This window comes from Prionailurus bengalensis, chromosome C1 (genome assembly GCF_016509475.1).
Source record: "Prionailurus bengalensis isolate Pbe53 chromosome C1, Fcat_Pben_1.1_paternal_pri, whole genome shotgun sequence".
Classification (NCBI taxonomy): Eukaryota; Metazoa; Chordata; class Mammalia; order Carnivora; family Felidae; genus Prionailurus; species Prionailurus bengalensis.
This window is the reverse complement of record NC_057345.1, coordinates 104,142,616-104,149,773: the sequence shown is the minus strand read 5'-3', so window position 1 is coordinate 104,149,773 and position 7,158 is coordinate 104,142,616.

Genomic DNA, 7,158 nt, shown 5'->3' with positions numbered 1-7,158 from the left:
GAATATGTCTACAAATAATATATCTGATAAAGGATTGCTATCCAGAATATATAAAGAGCTCCTACAACTCAATGCGCGCACACACACACACACACACACGCACACATACCGGTTCAAATGGGCAAAGGACTTGAATAGACATTTCTCTAAAGAAGACATACAAATGGCCCATAAGCACATGAGAAGACGCTCATCATCAGGGAAATGCAAATCAAAAGCACAATGAGATACCACTTCACACCATAAGCCATCAGATAGCTATGATTTTAAAAACCCAGAAAATAACAAGTATTGATAAGGATGTAGAAAACGTAGAACCCTTGTACACTCCTGGTGGGAATGTAAAATGATATAGCCATTGTGGGAAACTGTGTTGGTAGTTCCTCAAAAATTTAAGCTTAGAATTGCCATAGGATTCAGCACTTCCACCTCTGTAATGAAGTCAAAAGAGAGGGGCACCCTGGATGGTTCCGGTGGTTAAGCATCATTTTGGCTCAGGTCACGATCTCACGGTTTGTGGGCTCAAGCCCCCTGTCGGGCTCTGTGCTGACAGCTAGAAGCCTGGAGCCCACTTCAAATTTTGTGTCTCCCTCTCTCTGCCCCTCTTCTGCTTGTGCTCTCTCTCTCTCTCAAAAATAAATAAACATTTTTTTTTTAAAGGAAAGTCAAAAGAGAAAAGAAGTTAAACTAAAAGAAGTTTAAGCAAAAAAAAAAAAAAGTTAAAACAGGGACTCAGATATTTGTACACCCATGTTTATAGCACATGATTCACCATAGCAAAAAGGCAGAAGTAAACTGAGTGTCCATAGATAGAGGAATGGGATGAACAAAATGTGGCAGATACATGCAGTGGAGTATTACACAGGCTGGAAAAGGAAGGAAACCCTGCCACATTGCTACCACATGGATGAACCTTGAGGACATTACACTAAGGGAAATAAGCCAGTCATAAAAGGACAAAGACCGTATGTTCCCACCCATATGAGGTACTTAGAGTGGTCAAATTCATAGACACAGAGAGTAGAATGGTGGTTGCTAGGGCTACATGAAGGGCAAAATGGGGACTTACTGTTTACGGGGGACAGGGTTTCAGTTTTGCCAGATGAAAGGCGTCCTAGAGATGGATAGTGGTGACGGTTGCATGGCAATGATGCCCTTACCGCTGCAGAACTATGCACTTTAAATTGTTACAATGGTAAACTTTGTTTTTGTTTTTGTTTTTTTTACCACAATAAAAACAAACAGGTTTTAAAAAAATGTAGCTTTAATGGTGAGCTTCAGGACTTTATTCTGGACCCTTTCATCGCTTGGATGAAAGTCTTAACATCTTTGCTTTTGATATGAAAATCGGAGAGAACCAATGCCAAGGATTTTAGGACGGGTTTTTAAGGACTTGAAGATTCTAGGATAATAGATCAGAATTGGACTTGAAATTAAAGAGGAATAACTGTAAAATCCTGAATTCAGGGTAAAAAAATAAGCAAAAAAAATATACGGAATTAGGGGCAAGGGTTAATTTTACATGAAAAAGATCTTGGGGTTTTCATTTCCTAAAATTCCCCCCACAGAAAGGGGGGGAAGGTGAACTTTCACCAAGGAGAGGAACTTTGTTTAGATAAAAGGGGGCAACAGTCTCACTGGGCTCTGTGTTGACCAGACATTACTAGGGCACCAAATACTACTGTCTTAAGTTCTTAGTGGCATACTTTCAAGAGGTTTATAAACTGTAATGAAACAGAATAAAACTATGGGGGCTATTAGGGAACCCAAAACCAGACCTCATTGGTCGTGATTGACGGACCAGGGAATTTAGCCTGGCAAGAAGAAAATTAGGAGGGACCTGATAACTGTTTTCGAACATCTGGAAGGCTGGCCTGTGAAGTAAGTACTGTCCTTATTCTATATTCCTAAGGGCAAAATTGGGATGGCCAAAGAGCTAACGGAAACCTGACTCATTGTGTCCAGAATTTTTTTTTAATGTTTATTTATATTTTTGAGAGAGACAGAAAGAGAGGGAGAGAATGAGCAGGGGAGGGGCAGAGAGAGAATTGGACAGAGGATCTGAAGCGGGCTCTGCACTGCCAGCACAGAGCCTGACGCGGGGCTCGAATTCACAAACCGTGTGATCATGACCTGAGCTGAAGTCGGATGCTTAACTGACTGAGCCACCCAGGCGCCCCCGTGTTCAGAATTTTCTAAATATTAGAACTGATGTTATTCAACAGCATGGCCTCCTGTTACAGGACGGCCACCTGCTAGGGATACTGCAGAGCGGGAGGTAGGTCCTTTCCAACGCCATAATTCCTTCTTTCAGTTCCTTGGTCTCGAAATCTTGGTGTCTTATTTGAGTCCTCCCTCCTCCTCCCCCCCCCCCCCCGCCACCCCGTGTCTGATGAAATCTCGGGGCTCCTTCCCTCACAGCTCTCTTGGCTCCACTCTTCACTCTCCATTGCCAGCAGCCTCTCGTCCTCCACCCTGGAGGACTTGTACATGCCGCCAGTCAGCTCTCCCAGCTTTGGGGCTGCCCCTTGCTTCAGTCCCTTCTGAGTCCCCCGGCCAGACCCGACCCATTTTATACACTAATTATCTTATTGTGTAGTTCCCCTAATCTAGCCCAAAGAGTGGCTTCTGCTGCTTCCCATATCAAGATGAGATTACTTTTCTTGGCTTTTGGAGCCATTCTTTCCCTCTCTTTTCAGTTTCATTCTGTTACCCAAATGACTATTTTGCTGAAGCTGTTCCCTTCAATGTCAAGTGGTCTGACTGTCTCCCCCTGTTCATTCCCTCTTCCATTCCCTCACGTGTGTTGTCCCCACCCCCAGCTTTATTATACAGACCACCTCATGTACCATAACCACCATGATGTCTTTCCTTGGCCACCCAAACTCACACGGACCCTTCGTTTCTCTCATTGGCAGATGTTTACTGATCCCTCTTAGAAGGTGGGCACTATGCTAGATGCTGGTGAATAAGTGATAAGCCAGAAAAATTCAGTTTTTGACTTCATGGAGTGGGTGAAATAGAATGAACCCTTGCTATAAGGGACACAAATGGGATATTGTGATGCAAAATGGTGTGTGTGTGTGGTAGGGACCGGCAGGTATTTAGATGGATGATCAGAAAAGGCCTGAGGAGGTGACAATCTGGGACGTAAGGAGGTGAAGGCATCAGTCACTGGGAGTGGCTGGAGTTAAGAGCATGTAGTCCAAGGAACCAGTGTATGTGACTCCTGGCACACTGGAGATTCTGGACTTAGAGTGGTTTGGCTGGAGCACAGTGGGTAAGGATAGAAGGGCATGAAGTGAAACTGCAGAGGTACCTGGGTCATGTGAAAGATCTTCGATTTTATACAAATTGCACTAGGAAGCCATTACAGATTTTTAAGGAAGGAATTGATGTATCTGGGCTATACTTTTTAAGATCACTCTGGCTACCATGTGGAGAGTAGACTGGAGAAGAGCAAGACTGGAAGCAGAAGTTAAGAAATGAATGTAGGTTGAGACACCACCTCACGCCAGTCAGAGTGGCTAAAATGAACAACTCAGGAAACAACAGATGCTGGTGAGGATGTGGAGAAATGGGAACCCTCTTGCACTGTTGGTGGGAATGCAAACCGGTGCAGCCGCTCTGGAATCAGTGTGGAGTTTCCTCAAAACATTAAAAATAGAAATAGGGGCACTTGTACCCCAATGTTTATAGCAGCACTTTCAACAATAGCCAAATTCTGGAAAGAGCCTAAATGTCCATCAACTGACGAATGGATAAAGAAGATGTGGTTTATATATACAATGGAATACTACTTGGCAATGAGAAAGAATGAAATTCTGCCATTTGCAGCAACGTGGATGGAACTGGAGGGTATTATGCTGACTGAAGTAAGCCAGTCAGAGAAGGACAGATATCATATGTTTTCATTCATATGTGGAACTTGAGAAACTGAACAGAAGACCATGGGGGAAGGGAAGGGGAAACAATAGTTACAAACAGAGGGAGACAAACCACAAGAGACTATTAAATACAGAGAACAAACTAAGGGTGGATGGGGGCTGGAGGAGAGGGGAAAGTGGGTGATGGGCATTGAGGAGGGCACTTGTTGGGATGAGCACTGGGTGTTGTATGTAAGTGATGAATCATGGGAATCCACTCCCAAAACCAAGAGCACACTGTATACACTGTACGTTAGCTAACTTGATAATGAATTATATTTAGAAAATAAAATAAAATAAAAATTTTAAAAAAAGAAAAAGAAGTGAATGTAGGGCACCTGGCTGGCTCAGTTGGAAGAGCAGACAGCTCTTGATCTCAGGGTTGTGAGTTTGAGTCCCACGTTGGGTGTAGAGATTACTTAAATCAATAAACAAATAAGAGCTTAAGGAAAAAAAAGAAATTAATGTAATAGAGCAGATGAAAGATGGTAACTTGAACTGGAATGGAGAGAAGAATGGAAAATAGACATAAAAGGATTTGTTGCTGGCTTCATGTGAGAAGTAAAGAATTAAGAATGACTCCCTGTGTCTGAGCTGAGAACTAAGTGGATGGACCTATATCACTTATGAAGATTAGATGTGGGGGAAATTCAGAAGTGTGGGACTTGTTAAGTTTGAAGTGCCTGCAAGACACCCACAAGGCAGTGTCCAGGCACCAGTTGACTCTGCAAGTCTAGAACTCCTGTGAATAGGCAGAGAGGGAGATAGAAGTTCTAGAGTTAGCGTACAGACGGTGACTAGATGAATTAGAAGACTAAGCAGAAAGCCTAGGACCAAATGTAGGGCCTGTTTGTATGCTGATGGGAATGATGGAAAGCCAGGGGAGAGATTAATAATGCAGGAAGGGGGTCACAAGTAGTCACAAGATCACTAACTTCATTCTGTATAGCCCCAGTCATCTTTATTGGTGAATTCAGTAATTATTTCGGGGTGTGATATCAACATGAATATGGTGATGCAGAGAATAGAATATGGTCATACTCTATAGTCATTGCTAGCATGTATCTTCTCAATGAGACATATGCACGTTCCTCGTAGGCAACTTGTATACCTTCATATTCCACTGGTGGTAAGACCTTCTTATAACAGTCCTTGCTGAAACCTTGGACTCTGTTACACAGATGCCAAAGATCCTTTCTTTGCTGGGCCAAGTGATGCCTGGTACTTTGTATGGATCTGTTCCTTGTATTTCCTTACTGGTACCATTACTTTTAAAGGCCTTGCAGGAATGAAGAGAATTCTAGGGATTCTCCAGCCTCATTGACAAGGAAAAAACAAACTAATCTTCACGGCAGCGTGTTGACATTTCAAAACTGGCATTTAATTATTTACATACCTTAGTATATTAAAGGTGCATATACACTTGAATAAATAAATCCGTGTGTGCAAAACATTTTAATAGCACAACTACTGACAGCTAGAATAAAGAACTTCACCAAAGCCTGGGAGACCTTTTGCATTTGGGGAAAGAAATAAATCACAGTTGTCCATGGATTCCCTGTAACCAAATATATTTGGTTTGAACGCAGTGGGGATGACTCAGTCTCTAGCCAGGTGCTGGGCCCGGCTTGGCTGCATTTGATGCTGAGAACCTAGCAACCGGAGGCCAGTACTCCCGAGCTCTTATAGCACCACTGAGAACTGAACATGCGCGCTTAGATCAGATTGATGTGTGGGGATGGGCAGGAGTCTCCAGGCAAAGAAGCTCACGGAGGGTTTCTGTGTGGGAAGCTGGGAAAATGAAAGCTCCTGGAGGCTTGGTAAAGATGATGAAAAAAAACAAAAAAACAAAAAAACCACAGGCTCCAGGAGCCTTTAACAGAAAGAACTTGGGCTGCGGCAAAAACAAAAAACAAAAAACTTTAAAATTTCAATCCATCTTGAACGCTAACTAATTAGACACTGAATACCATTAAGATTTGTAAGTTCTTTCTGCCCTCAACTCTAGCTCCAGACGCTGCTGGAGAAAGGAAGAGGGTGGTTAGCACCGAGCACCTTCTCTTTATCTACCGTGTCTGTGATCATATACTCACCTTCTTTCTCTAGCAGTATTGGTTGCCAAACACAACTAAGCACTGAACCAGAAAGTTAACAGTTGAAGTGTGGTCACCTACAGGCAGAAAACAGATGGAGTCTATTACAGTAACCCAGATAAAGAGCCATGTTAAAGAGCAAGACCATTTTTATTCCTACAGTCCCCATAGCATACCTTCTTTTTAACCTCGTTTATTATTTAACTCCCTCCAGTATAAAATATACCAGTTGGCCACAAACTGGTCTTTCTGCTTTGCAAACTGTTTGCTTTAGATGTATCGTTCGAATTTTACCACCGAACTGAGATGCCATGACTGTTCTTAGAGACAAGGGTTTGTGGCTCTGAAAAACAATGACTGGTCTAGGTGAGAGAAAAGAAAGCAGCAGTAAGGCTTAAGTTCTTTAAACAAGCACCGAAGATACAGTTCAATCTAATGTTTTTTAAAGCAAAAGAGATGAGTCTGTGCACTTACGGATTTTGCAGAATAAGCAAGTCTTTGTAAGTGACCTTCCTGTGTTCTCCCACCCCACCCCCAGCCTGACTCCCACACCACAGCACACTCCTGAAGGGCCAAGCTGATCACCTGCGTCCCTTGCTCAAACGTTGAAGTTCGGGCCCCTCGATGGGCCCCACCCGGCTCTCTGTGACCTCTCTCCCTCTGCTCATTTCTTACCTCCACCTCCTCTATAGCGCCCATCCAATTTCAACAGGCAGGCCTGTTGAAAGGTCCACCACCACCTTCCACCAGGAAAAATCACCTTCCCCTCTGGCCTGTTGCACCCTGCACCTTCACCACGGTAACGACTGTATTGTACTATAATGATCAATTTCTGCACCTGTTCCCTCGTCCCAGCCTCAGCACGGTTCTGGACACACCGTAGGTGCTCTCTAGATGGTGGTTGCTAAGGCAATGAGTCCTTGTGTTAAATACAGCTTCCCCATCCTCGCAGCACTTTGAAAGTACTCAGAAAAGGAAATGACTAAAGTGTAGACTGTTCAAACGGAACACCACCACCACCCTGCCTGGGGTACCCGTGCCACTGGGGAGGAGGAAGGACTGAGGCCGAGAGCCCAGCACCGCTATGGAGCTGCGGTGATTGTCCAGTTTACAACAGTCAGGACTGGCTACACCATCTG